Source organism: Bos mutus, chromosome 12 (genome assembly GCF_027580195.1).
Source record: "Bos mutus isolate GX-2022 chromosome 12, NWIPB_WYAK_1.1, whole genome shotgun sequence".
Lineage (NCBI taxonomy): Eukaryota > Metazoa > Chordata > Mammalia > Artiodactyla > Bovidae > Bos > Bos mutus.
Window position 1 is genome coordinate 70,691,795 of NC_091628.1, and position 13,965 is coordinate 70,705,759.

The following is a 13,965-nucleotide window of genomic DNA, read 5'->3' on the forward strand; positions in this document are numbered from 1 at the left end:
GGTGGTGGCACCTCCGTGTGAGCTCCTCAGCGGGGACTGCCCCCCGGTGGGCCATTGGTGAGGGAGGCAGTGTGTGTCCAGGCTGGCAGAGGGTAATGAAAGTCTGTATTTGCAATTTTGCTGTGAACCTAAAAATGCTCTAAAAAATACAGTTGTTTGGACCCCCCTGCTGGCCCAGTGGTTAGGACTCTGTGCTCCTAGTAAAGGGGCCTGGGGTTCGATCCCTGGTCAGGGACCTAGAGCCTGTATTCTGCAACCAAGAGTTCATATGTTGCATTAAAATTAGAGATCTTGCAAACTCTTTAAGACCCAGTACAGCCAAATAACTATTTTTTAAATTATTGTCATATTCTGTATTCTTTTTTCATCTGTAACCAGTACTTTCTCATGCTATTAAAAAATCTATAAAAACACATTTAGTAATAATTAATGTAACATCATTTGGTGTAATGTTTTACTTAATGATAGCTTCCCTGCTAAATATAAGGAACGCTGTAGGAAATCCTCACAGCTCCCGTGTCTCTGCTTCCATCCCGGCCCCACTCACAGCATCTCCGACACCACGCCAGCCACTGCCGGGACTTGGGCCCAGCGTCCCGCAGGTCAGGGGCTCAGCCCCACCCGTCAGAAGCCGGTCACCAGAAGAGCATCCCCAGGTGGCCCACATCTTCTGTCTGACTTGTTAGAAACGCATGTCCCCACCCCGATTCAGCCTCCTTTAACTTGCTAGCAGGGCTTGCAGAGCTCGCAGGAGCTCTCCTTGTGTTCCCTGGTTCCTTCTGTGGGGAGGGGTTTGGTGAAGGACACAGGGGAACTGGGGGGTGAGAAGCCCTGGGGTGGGTCCCCAGCGTCTGGAGTCCCAGGCTTCTGTCTCCTGGAGTTGGGCTGCCACGTGCGGTCACCACCCTGGACACCCTCTGAACCGCATGCTGTTGGGGCCTTCTGGAGGTTTCGTCACAGAGGCACAGGTGATGGTTGACTCCATCACCAGCTCCTCTTTACTTCCCGAGGCTGGGGTGGGGCTGAAAGTCCAAGCTTCTAATCATGGCTTCTAATCCACGGTGACCAGGAGCCATCAGGAACTCCCCTAGAGTCACCTTGTGAGAAGAGAAGAAGCTCTTACCATCCAGGAACTTGCAAGGGGTTTAGGAAGTATGCGTCAGGGATAGGGTCAGAGACCTGGTGTTGAAGGACGCTGGGGTTTCCCCGGTGGTCCGGCAGTTAGGAATCTGACTGGCAATGCAGGGGCCCCCGTTTGACCCCTGGTTGGGGAACTAAGATCCCACGTGCCATGGAGCCATTCCAGAGCCTGCTCGCCACAGCAAAACAGATCCCAGGTGACGCGACAAAGACGTCGTAACCGAGCCCTGAGGCAGCCGAGTACACACATAAAGCAAGAGCGCTCCCAGGGGTCTCATCAGGACGTTCCAGGGCTTCCGGAGCCTTGGACCAGAAGCCAGGGCCTGAGACTAATAACGTGTGTCTTCTGTTATCTCACAAATACTATGGCAAATATCTTGACGATGAGTTACCTGTTTATGATTTTCTCTGAGATTGACTTTTCTTTCAGATTACACTGACTGGGTAAGAAGCAGTGGTGTTCAGTGTGTGCCCACCTGTGTGCACGCCCCGCGATTGTGAACAGGCTGCACCAGTCATTCCTCCCTTTGCTGCCATCAGGGGGTGAATCTTGTGCTCGTGTTTCTATTGCACTCAAGCTACCCACATTTTTGCTTGGCCCAAGAGCTCCCTGGGAGGTCCCCTCGGAAGGGACCACTGCTCACAGACGTTAGGATTCCCAGCCTTGGACCTGGTGCCACAGAGCTGCCCGGCATGGAGCCGCGACAGGAGAATCCAGGGCCCCTGGCGCTCAGTCGGCGTGGCCCAAGGGAGGCCTGGCCTGCTCGACACCCCAGAGACCGAGATTTCTCACTTCTCCAGTTCTCCTGCCCACTTACCTCAGGAATGTTTAATTTTGGTTCATTGATAAAAGGCATTCAGATGTTGATGTTTATATCATATGTAAACTCTGCATTTAGATATAAACATCTGAATGCAGAGTTCCAAAGAATAGCAAGAAGAGATAAGAAAGCCTTCTTCAGCAATCAATGCAAAGAAATAGAGGAAAACAACAGAATGGGAAAGACTAGAGATCTCTTCAAGAAAATCATAGATACCAAAGGAACATTTCATGCAAAGATGGGCTTGATAAAGGACAGAAATGGTATGGACCTAACAGAAGCAGAAGATATTAAGAAGAGATGGCAAGAATACACAGAAGAACTGTACAAAAAAGATCTTCACAACCCAGATAATCACGATGGTGTGATCACTGACCTAGAGCCAGACATCCTAGAATGTGAAGTCAAGTGGGCCTTACAAAGCATCACTACGTGGAGGTGATGGAATTCCAGTTGAGCTATTCCAAAGCCTGAAAGATGATGCTGTGTAAGTGCTGCACTCAATATGCCAGCAAATTTGGAAAACTCAGCAGTGGCCACAGGACTGGAAAAGGTCAGTTTTCATTCTGATCCCAAAGAAAGGCAATGCCAAAGAATGCTCAAACTACCACACAATTGCACTCATCTCACACGCTAGTAAAGTAATGCTCAAAATTCTCCAAGCCAGGCTTCAGCAATATGTGAACCGTGAACTTCCTGATGTTCAAGCTGGTTTTAGAAAAGGCAGAGGAACCACAGATCAAATTGCCAACATCCGCTGGATCATGGAAAAAGCAAGAGAGTTCCAGAAAAACATCTATTTCTGCTTTATTGACTATGCCAAAGCCTTTGCCTGTGTGGATCACAATAAACTGTGGAAAATTCTGAAAGAAATGGGAATACCAGACCACCTGACCTGCCTCTTGAGAAATCTATATGCAGGTCAGGAAGCAACAGTTAGAATTGGACATGGAACAACAGACTGGTTCCAAATAGGAAAAGGAGTACGTCAAGGCTGTATGTTGTCACCCTGCTTATTTAACTTCTATGCAGAGTACATCATGAGAAACGCTGGACTGGAAGAAACACAAGCTGGAATCAAGATTGCCGGGAGAAATATCAATAACCTCAGATATGCAGATGACACCACCCTTATGGCAGAAAGTTAAGAGGAACTAAAAAGCCTCTTGATGAAGGTGAAAGTGGAGAGTGAAAAAGTTGGCTTAAAGCTCAACATTCAGAAAATGAAGATCATGGCGTCCGGTCCCATCACTTCATGGGAAATAGATGGGGAAACAGTGGAAACAGTGTCAGACTTTATTTTTGGGGGCTCCAAAATCACTGCAGATGGTGACTGCAGCCATGAAATTAAAAGACGCTTACTCCTTGGAAGGAAGGTTATGACCAACCTAGATAGCGTATTCAAAAGCAGAGACATTACTTTGCCAACAAAGGTTCGTCTAGTCAAGGCTATGGCTTTTCCTGTGGTCATGTATGGATGTGAGAGTTGGACTGTGAAGAAGGCTCAGCGCCGAAGAATTGATGCTTTTGAACTGTGGTGTTGGAGAAGACTCTTGAGAGTCCCTTGGACTGCAGGAGATCCAACCAGTCCATTCTGAAGGAGATCAGCCCTGGGATTTCTTTGGAAGGAATGATGCTAAAGTTGAAACTCCAGTACTTCAGCCACCTCATGCAAAGAGTTGACTCATTGGAAAAGACTCTGATGCTGGGAGGGATTTGGGGGCAAGAGGAGAAGGGGATGCCAGAGGATGAGATGGCTGGATGGCATCACTGACTCGATGGACGTGAGTCTGGGTGAACTCTGGGAGTTGGTGATGGACAGGGAGGCCTGGCGTGCTGCGGTTCATGGGGTCACAAAGAGTCGGACACAACCGAGCGACTGATCTGATCTGATCTGATCTGATAAAAGGCAAGAGACTTGGGGCTGCTAGATGTGAGATTAGTGTTAATGAATAACACGTCAGAAAAAGAGCAAACCGCTTTCAGCTCAAAGCTATGCTAACAAGCGGGAAAGAGGTAAGACTCCCACCCCGAGATCCTTTAAACACCCGCCTCTGCTTGGGGCTGCTCCGGGCGCTCACACCTGCTCTCTGCCTAATGCAGTGAGAGCGTCTTCTGGACACATCCCGGGTGCCTCTCAGAGAACTTCTTTTCGATGGATCCCTTGAAATTTTTCAAGCATGGTAGGCTTCCTTTTAGACAGTTACAAAAGAGGAACTCTCCTGAAAAAGAACCAAAACTTGCTTTCTTAGAAAGCAGATTCAGTCCAGCAGTCCCAGGTCGTCTGCAGCAGAGAACGTGTGTGGCTCCAGTCACAGCGGGTTTCCAGTTCCATGCCCCTGGTCTCAGTGGGCGGGCCTCGAGCCTCAGCTTGTTTCAGAAACGAGACATGGCCTCCCAGGGCCTCTTCCTAGTCACGGACACCACAGGTCGGGAGCCGAAGTCCATGTGAAGTCGCTTCTGTGCTTGTAACTCCTGATTTTAACTCACATCGGTTCTGTGAGGCCAGTCTGCAGCACGGTGGCCGGGAGGGCTGACTGTGGGAGAGGGTGTGGCCCCGGAGCCTTGGGGAGAGCTCGCGTTCCAGACAGATGCCCACTGTCCTTCTGAAAGCATCAGTCAGGCAGTTGTGTCCAACTCTGCAACCCCATGGACTGTAGCCCGCCAGGCTCCTTTGTCCATGGGATTCTCCAGGCAAAAATACTGGAGTGGGCTGTCATGCCCTCCTCCAGGGAACCTTCCCCACCCAGGGATCAAACCAGGGTTTCCTGATTACAGGCATACTCTTTACTGAGTCACCTGGAAAGATCCTTCAGAAGGTGATTGTATCAACCAGCTAATCCAGCGCTATCTGCTCTTAATGACGAAAGGGAAGGTTAGGACCAAGATGGAAACCTTAATATCACAGTGACCAGGGACTTCTCTGGAAGTGCAGTGGTTGAGACTCTGCATGTCCACTGCAGGAAGCATGGGTTCAATCCTTGGTTGAGGAAGTGGGTTCCCACAGGCCTCACAGTGCAGCTAAAAAACCCCACTAATCAAAAAAGATGAAACATAGTGAAGACAAATCCCTGTCTCCTTCCATGACAAAAGGTAGTTAACACGGATAGTTGGGTGTTTCTACACATTACCAAGACTTGAAAATAAAATTAGCAAGAATTTATGTAAGAAAAGACCATGATTCCATCTAAAAAGAAGCCTAAGGCCAGGGTGCTGATGCCTTTTGTTTCTCCAGGTGGAGCCAGCTGAAGGTGACTCATTCATTTCCTTTTTCCTTGTAACCTCTGCTTTTTCAAATCAACTTTTTGAAAATTAGGGTATATGAAATACACGAACCACTTTAGATGTGCGGTTTGATGAGTTTTGACAAATGCCCTGTGAAAGGAAGTCAGAATGGCTCCAGTCTTGCCAGGAGAGCCTCCAATGGACTGGAGGCCTGGGAGGAAGGGGAGCTTGCGCTCGTCTCAGCCCCAATGGGGTCTGAACTCTGACCTGTCCTGGTCTTGACACAGGCCTCCAGAACATCTGCACAAGGTTCCAGAAACTCAGGACACTCATGAACGCCCACCCTGAATGACCTGTGACAGCCGATCGCTCACAGACACGCCCTTCCTTCTTCTGTCAGAGTCAGCCCTAACTCGTGCTGAGCAACCTTGTGACTTTCTGCGCCTGTAAACCTCCTGCGGTTTCTTGGTCGACAGCAGACGCCCATGAAACCAGCACCCTAGTCAAGACAGAAAGCGCCTTCTTCACCCAGAGGCCCTCCTGTCCCCACATGCTTGTCCGCTTCTGCCACTGTTCATCAGGCGTGTGCGTTGCAGACTTTCACGCAGATGGAATCACGCGGTCTCTCTTTTTCCATACCTGGATCCGTCTGCGCTGCGTGAACCACTAGTTCATTCCTCTCGTTGCTGACAGCGGCTTATTCCAGAAGGATCTGCCAGTCTCCTACCCGTTCACCTGTGGAAGGACTTTGGTTGTTCCCAGTGGTTGCTGGTGTTATACCTCAGAAAGGAGCGGCTGGGTGACGTGCTCGCTGTACGTTTAGCTTTAAAAACAAACTCTCCGTGCTTTTCCAAAGCGACTTTACACTGTGTTCGTAAGTTCCCAGCAAGAGTGGCTCCACATCCTTGCCGATACTTGGTATGATTAGTCTTTTAAATTTTAAAGAATTGGAGAAGGAAATGGCAACCCACTCCAGTATTCTTGCCTAGAAAATCCCGTGGACACAGGAGCTTGGAGGGCCACAGTCCATGGGGTTGCAAAAGAGCTGGACATGACGTCGTGACTAAACAACAGCATTTTAACATTCTGATAGTTGTCTAATGCTATCTCATCGTGACTGTGATTTGCATTTTCTTGATGATTACTGAAGTCATGGGTCTTTTCTTGTGCCTATTAATTCACATACCTTCTTTGGGTAAATATTCAAACTTTCTCCTGTTTTTAAAAATAGGTTACTGGTTTTCTTGTTATTGAATTACAAGTGTTCTTATATATTCTGGATACAGATACTTTGACGTATTGTAAATATTTACCCCATTATATGGCTTGCCTTTTTATTTTTAAATAGAAATAGTACCTTTTAAAAAGCTTTACATTTAATGAAAACTCAGTTTATCAGTATTTTTTATGCTTCATGCTTTTTGTATCCTAAGAAATGTTTGCGTATCCCAACATCATAAATATTTTTCTGTCATTTTTTTTCTAGAAGGTTCATGGTTTTAGCTTCTACGGTTAGGCATATGATCAAATTAAATTTTGAAGGTAGTGTGAGATAAGAGTTACTGTTCATTCTCCCCGTGTGATGAATGAAAAGACTTTTCTTAACCTACTAAGTCACTTGGCATCTCTGTTGAAAACGAGTGGATGTCCCGGACGCTCCCTGCTCCACTCAGACGACGTGTCCTCATGTCACCAACACCACGGCGTCTTCACTACTGTAGCCGTATGATCCAAGTCTTGAAATTAGGTAGAGTAAGTTCTCCAACTGTTCTTGTAAAAAATTGCTTTTGCTATTTGAATTTCCATAATCATTTTCCATAATTCCATAAGCACTTCCATAATTCATAAGCATTGTTCCATAAGCATAATTCCATAATTATGCTTATTCCATAAGCATTAAAAAGCAGAGACATTAGTTTGCCAATAAAAGACATTACTTTGCCAACAAAGGTCCATCTAGTCAAAGCTACGGTTTTTCCAGTAGTCATGTATGGGTGTGAGAGTTGGGTTCTAAAGAAAGCTGAGCACTGAAGAATTGATGCTTTTGAACTGTGGTGTTGGAGAAGGCTCTTGAGAGTCCCTTGGACTGCAAGGAGATCCAACCAGTCCATCCTAAAGGAAATCAGTCCTGAATATTCATTGGAAGGATTCCTGGATGCTGAAGCTGACCCTGATGCTAGAAAAGATTGAAGGCAGGAGGAGAAGGGGACGACAGAGGATGAGATGGCTGGATGGCATCACCAACTCAATGGACATGAGTTTGAGTAAACTCCGGGAGTTGGTGATGGACAGGGAGGCCTGGTGTGCTGCAGTCCACGGGGTTGCAAAGAGTCAGACACGACTGAGCAACTGAACTGAAACTGAACTGATGCTGTGCTTAGTCGCTCAGTCATGTCCAACTCTTTGTGACGCCATGGACTGTAGCCCACCGGGCTCCTCTGTCCATGGGATTCTCCAGGCAAGAAGGCTGGAGTGGGTTGCATGCCCTCCTCCAGGGGGTCTTCCTGACTGTAAATGTCCTTTCTCAAGTTAAGGAAATTCCCTTCTATTCCCACTTTCCTGAGCGTCATTTTTAAAATCAACAAGTGTTGAATTTCATCAAAATCTTAATCTATTGAGATGATTTTACATTTTGCTTCTTTCTTTTTTAGATTTTCAAATGTTAAGCCAATCTTGCATTCTAGAGGAAAACTTCACTTGTTTTGGTATATTATTGATTTTATATATTGCTGTATTCAAATTGCTAATATTTGATTGAAGGATATTGGTCTGTATTTTCTTGTGATATTTTTGTCTGATTTTTCAATCAGGGTGACGCTGGGCTCAGTAGTTGTGAGCTAGTCCCTCTTCAGTTTCTGAAAGGCTGTGTGAGATTCTCTTTCTTGACAGTTAAATGGAATTCACCAGTGTGGTCTCTGGAGTTTTCTTGGTGGAAAGGTTTAAAATGACAAATTCAATATCTTTAATGGATATGGATCTATTTTTATTTTCTATTTCTTATTGCGTCCACTTGGACAATTTGCAGATGTTGTGGAATTTGACCATGTGATGTAAGTTGTACAGTTATTGGCGTAAATCGATTCATAAAGTTCTCAGTAGGATCTGCTGTCTTCTCCTCTCATTCCTGATATTGATTTTTTTTTCTCTTTATAATTAGTCTAGCTAAAGGTTTATCGGTTTTGTTGGTCTTCTCAAACAACCAGTTTTGGTTTCATCGATTTGCCCTTTTTCTGCTTTGATCTCGTCTTTCACCTTTATTTTTCTTTCTTCTATTTACTTTGAATTCACCTTGCCCTCCTTTTTCTAGCTTTTTCAGGCTTAGGTCATTGTATTTAAAACTTTCATCTTTTAAAATGTAAGCACCTGAAGCTATGACTATCCCCTAGGCACTTCTTAAGCTGTATCGTACAGATTTTGGGTCTGCTGTTTTCTTATTCATTCAATTCAAAATATGTTCTAATCTTCCTTGTGATTTTTCTTTGACTCATAGATATGTAAATGTGTTGTTTATATTATCTGTTTATGTCAGAATTATTGGATTATTTATTTAAAGTGCCTGGCTTAAGTTCCTCACCACTTAGCTCCCTGCTGGGTTTCTCCCTGACTGTCATTGTGATCTAGGACACGTTCTGCATAACTTCAGCCCTCTTGCTGCAGCGAGCCTGGCTCTGTGACACCGCGTGCTCCCCTGGGTGACAGTCCCCGCACCATTTGAAGAGCGCTGTTCAGTGTAACGTCCTGCAGTTACCGAGGTCAGGTCGGTTGACGATGTTTCACGTCCTTCCCGTTTTTCTGTCTCCTTATCAGCCACTGAAGGGAGAGTGTTGAAACCTTGGCTGTTGCTGGGCTGTCTGCTGCCTCCCTCGCTCTCGCCTGTGCTGGGAAGCTCCGTCACCGGAGGTCTACGGTCTTAGGCACGCTCTGACGAGCGCCTGTCTTTATGAAATGCCTTCTTTGTCTCTGCAGACACTCCGTGTCCTGATGAGACGGGGAACCGAGCTCTGTTCACAGAGCGGAAGAATGGACTCCGCAAACTCGCAAACATTCAAGCAGGCAAAGTTTATTTCAAAGGATAGAGCTACAAAGCCCTCAGCATAGACTCTGAGAGCGGGCGAAGAGCCCCCAGAGGCGGGAACAGCGGCAGCTTTTCTGTCCTCGTCAGACTCGACCTGTCCGTCCTTGGCTGGCCCGGGGCCCGACGCCTGTGATTTCTGACCCGTGAGTGTAAGCGTGACGTCCAGTTTGTTGTCTTTATGGCTCTCTTTTGGGTCCCAGTTCCTCACTTTCTCCAGACATAGTGACGCCACCCCTTGACCCTTTCTCAGGACCACACACCGTTATTTAGGAGCCTGGCGTGCTGCAATTCACGGGGTCGCAAAGAGTCGGACACGACTGAGCGACTGATCTGATCTGATCTGATCTGCATGTTTAAGAGCTGACGATCCACCAGGAGTTTCTCTCCTTGATAAACTGGACAGCAGTTGATGATTGTCTTGTCCTGGGTCTGAAGGTTTTACGACCCTGCAGACCAGGAAGCCGTTCCTCTGAATGTGTAGGAGCTGAAAGAAATGCAGCTTTAGGCCAGTGGAGCCAAAAACGTTTGTGTGTGAGACCTGGAATTGAAACGGAAACTAGAGGAAGAGCCAGGCTCTAACTTCTGCACTGACTGCCTAACGCTGAAGGCTGCTGGGGACCAAGCTTCGCGGGCTGCGTGTGGCTACACTCAGCTCTGCGGGCTGCGTGTGGCTAGCCGCTCGGCTTCGCGGGGTGCGTGTGCCTGTGGGCGTTTGTGTGTGCGTTTGCACAGCTGCCTGCATGTGTGTGCTCTTGCTTTCTGTGTGCGATTTCACGTGATTAGCTCTCATGGTAAAGCTTTTTTCACCTTTTACTTTGAACCCATCTGTCTTTATGTGTTAAATGACTTTCTTGTAGTAACGTATACCTGTCTGGGTCTTAATTTTCTATCCGGTCTGAAAGCCTTTGTCTTTTAACTGACGTGTTTAGATGATGTGATTTGTTCATTATTCCTGTTCTCCCACTTTCCTGGTCCACTTTGGGCAGATTTAAGATTTATACCAAATTTGTTCTTCTTACCCAGGAACGGCCAGTGTCCGTCCCGTCCGTTGGCCGGTGGCTCTGTGGCAAGCGCCATTGTGCTGACTGGAACGACCCCACAAGAAGCGTTATTATCTTTTAGAAGATAAGAAAATTAAGGGTGAGAGCACAGGAGTAGTTTTCTTAAGGGCACCAGATGGAGCAGAGCCAGGCTTGACCCCTGGGCCACCTCAGCCAGCAGCCCCAGCCCGTGACCCCTGCTCTCTGCCACCCTGGGGCCTCCGTGTGGGAGGCTGGCGGCCTGTGCAGCTCGGTCGCCATTTGCAGAGCGTTGATTCCTCAGTAGGGGCCCTTAAAAACTTCCTCAGCTTTTTATCTCGCAGCTTCCCATGTGTCTGTGTCCACACCTACTTTTATACACTGCCCTCCTGTCTTTGCAGGAACACATACAGGCACACAGGTTAACACCATGAGTACATACACACACACTCAGACACACACACTCGCGTACATGCAGATATACAAATACACACCAGTCACAGGTACTGCAGCAACCAGGAGACGTGGGGGCATCCTGTGCTGGCAGCCAGGGGGGATGCACAGGACCACCCACCCAATTCCAGAGAGGGTTGGTAAAGCCTCAGCACACAGTGGCCGTGGAAGAACGAAGGATGGCTTTTATGTAAAGTTTTTTAAAAATAACAGACAGCAAGTAACTGACTCCAGACAGCTCACGAAGCAGGAGCTCTTTACTGTCTCTCTCTTCACACAAAAAGTTACAACCTGCCCTGTACTCGGTGAAAGAGGAGAGGACTCCAGACACATGGATTAGTGCCCTCAGAACTTCAAGAAAGTATCATAGCCATAAAAAAAAAAAAGAAAGAAAACAAAACAACAGTCTTATTAAAACTGTGAGCACCAGGACAGAGCTGGCTCACTGGAAAAGCCCCTGATGCTGGGAAAGACTGAAGGCGGGAAGAGAAGGGGGTGGCAGAGGATGCGATGGTTGGATGGCATCATCGACTCGACGGACACGAGTTTGAGCGAGCTCTGGGAGACGGGAGGACAGAGGAGCCTGGTGTGCAGCAGTCATTGGGTTTGCAGAGAGACAGGACTTAGCAGCTGAAGAACAGCAGCCAGAAAACAGGAAATGACACCCTGATCTAGAGGCCACTGCGGGGAAGGCTGACCAGAAACAGTGGGAAGTTCACGGAGCGGAGGCGGCGGGCGGGCAGGCCTGTGGTTTTCCATTCAGGATCTCCTGACCCATGGGCCGCACAGATTCCTCTTACAGAAAGTGAGAGCAGGGCGGTGGTGGGGACGGTGCCTGGCAGGACGTGAGTCAGGAGTCTTCACTGAGCCCTGTCGGCACAAAGGGAAACAAGCCCACTGGCGTCTTGTGAAACAGAGAAACTTGGGGCAGGATTTCAAAAGTTCTGGGAAAAGCCCAGGTTACACCACGCAGCCAGCCTCAGAGCTGGAGGCCAGCAGGCCGGGGAGCCAGGCCTTCTGCGTGCTGAGGGTCAGGGCTTCAGCGGGAGCTTCACGGGCAGCCCGCTCTCAGATCAAGTGCAGCGGCCAGCAAACCAGACGAGCAGCGATTCAGGATGCCGTCCTCTCATGCCTTCCGGCCGATAAGCCCTGGAAGGGCCACCTCAGCGTAACGAACCAGGAAGACAAGGGGAAGGCAGGCTGGGGTTCGGGGAGGGGGATCCCAGCCGAGGAGGGAGGGTCGCATGGAGGGAGTTCTGAGGAAAAGGTCTTCAAGAAGGAGCTGGGTTTGTGCAGATCGTTTAATAAGAAAATTGCTGATCACGGTGATAAGACAAAGTTCTGTGGGTTTTTTGTTGTTGTTGTTAACAATAGCATTAAAAATTGCTGTGTTTTTATTTTAAAATGTCCAGGGAAGACAAAAGGCTGGACAACAGTCTGAATATAAAGCAAATTAACACGTGACAAGAACTTGGCATGTCTGCCGGTGTTTGGGAGGAGACCCACTCGTCTCTGTGCCCAGAGCCTCAGCTGTCCCGAGTCAGAACAGCACTTCACTCCTGGGCTCCAGGGGAGTTAACAGGCCACAGACGCCGTCTGTGTGTTTGCAGCTTTGAGACCAGACGTGCAAAGTCTATTGTATATACAGTCTGATGAGCTGTCGGAAACTGGAAGGGAGGAATCATGGGGAAGAGCGTGAGCCTTCATTTCTTCATTTTCAGAGCAGACGTTCTTGAAAAACAGTAAGTTCATGAGCCAAGAAGACGGAGGTTTGTATGACTCATGATAAAGATTCCTGTGAAGCAAGCAGGGAGGACACAGCTGGCTGGGTTGGGGGCCCTGGGCTCCCTGGCGTGGGCCGACCCGCACCTCCCAGGGCAGGGTGTGGCCGGTGGGCTCATTCTGTTTTTCTCAACAATTCGTGATTAATTTTATTTACGGATGTTGTTTTGACAAAAAAATGCAGGAGGTATGAAAGGGTGTGCAGTCAACAGCTTCCCTTGGCTTTGCAAATCCACTGTGGGGCACAGCTGCTGTTACACACACGTGACTCTGCACACACGCACACACACACACGTGTGCAGGGGTGCTCTGCCCCCTTCACAGCCCTCCCGTCACAGTGGCTGTGACATCCGCCCCATCACGTCTGGACCCGTCCGGGGACACGGCACCACACTCCTTTGCGTCCTGTCAAAGGACATTCAGGACTTTTTTCTGTATGTGCTGTTCTGGCATCAGAACTCCCTCCCCGCAAGTGTCAGGGCATCGCGGGGATGTGGACTTGGGGTCAGAGACACAGGCATCCTGGAACACGGTGCTGGTCGGTTTCCCTGAGGGACCGTCACCCTGGTGGCTGCGGGCCAGGCACCGGAGTCAGGGGCAGCACGGGCGCTCGGGGTCCTCCTCCTCCTGACCCCTCCGGCGCGGCCTCCAGCTCGGACCGCGTTTCAGCTCCCGCTCCAGACCAGCCCCTGCACACCTGCGCCCCAGGAGCGCCCCCCAGACCAGCCTCTTCATGCCTTGAGCTCGGGGTCCTCCTCCTCCTGACCCCTCTGGCGCGGCCTCCAGCTCGGACCGCGTTTCGGCTCCCGCTCCAGACCAGCCCCTGCACACCTGCGCCCCAGGAGCGCCCCCCAGACCAGCCTCTTCATGCCTTGAGCCCTCCAGGAGCGCCCACCTGCCAGCCCCTCCTGGTTCACCATCACACCGGGCTGGCTTGTAGTTCTGTGCACACTGAAATATTCGGCACTGCCTTATTTTTACTCTCAAATTTGCCAATTTTTACTTAAAAGCTTTTCCCCATGTAGATTTTTAAGAATGCCATTTACCTTTGTTTTTTAAAAGAGGGATCTTGTAAGTCATTAGGTTTTTTTCCACTCCAAATAAGATGCACCCCAGATTTTCTTATTCCATATCCAGTTTATTTCCTGCTGTAACTTGGGAATCATCATGTCTTTTTAAAGGGGCGGTCTTTCTTAAAAAACATTATCTGGCTGCCTGGGGTCTCCGTCTCAGCATGTGATCTCTGCTGCGGCATGCACGATCTAGTTCTGAGCAGGGACTGAGCCGGGCCCCCACTTCAGGAGTCTCAGCCTCTGGCCCCCACCGGGACGTCCTACCGAATCTGTTTTAAAGGGGACACCTTCCTTCGAGTTCAGGGGGTTTTCTGCCTGCCTTTCCCTTCTCAATCATTTCCTCTGTGTGTTTCACTTCGCTGGCCTGTAAGTACAGT

The 13,965-nt window shown here is 48.7% G+C and overlaps 1 long non-coding RNA gene across 1 annotated transcript; it reads left to right on the forward strand.

Annotated features, from left to right (window-relative positions):
• The first annotated feature begins 2,293 nt into the window (after positions 1–2,293).
• On the forward strand, positions 2,294–13,700 carry LOC138990224 (uncharacterized). The gene is made up of 3 exons (XR_011466342.1): positions 2,294–6,104; positions 8,808–8,943; positions 9,153–13,700. It is a non-coding gene; the product is annotated as an uncharacterized lncRNA (long non-coding RNA).
• Positions 13,701–13,965: the final 265 nt, after the last annotated feature.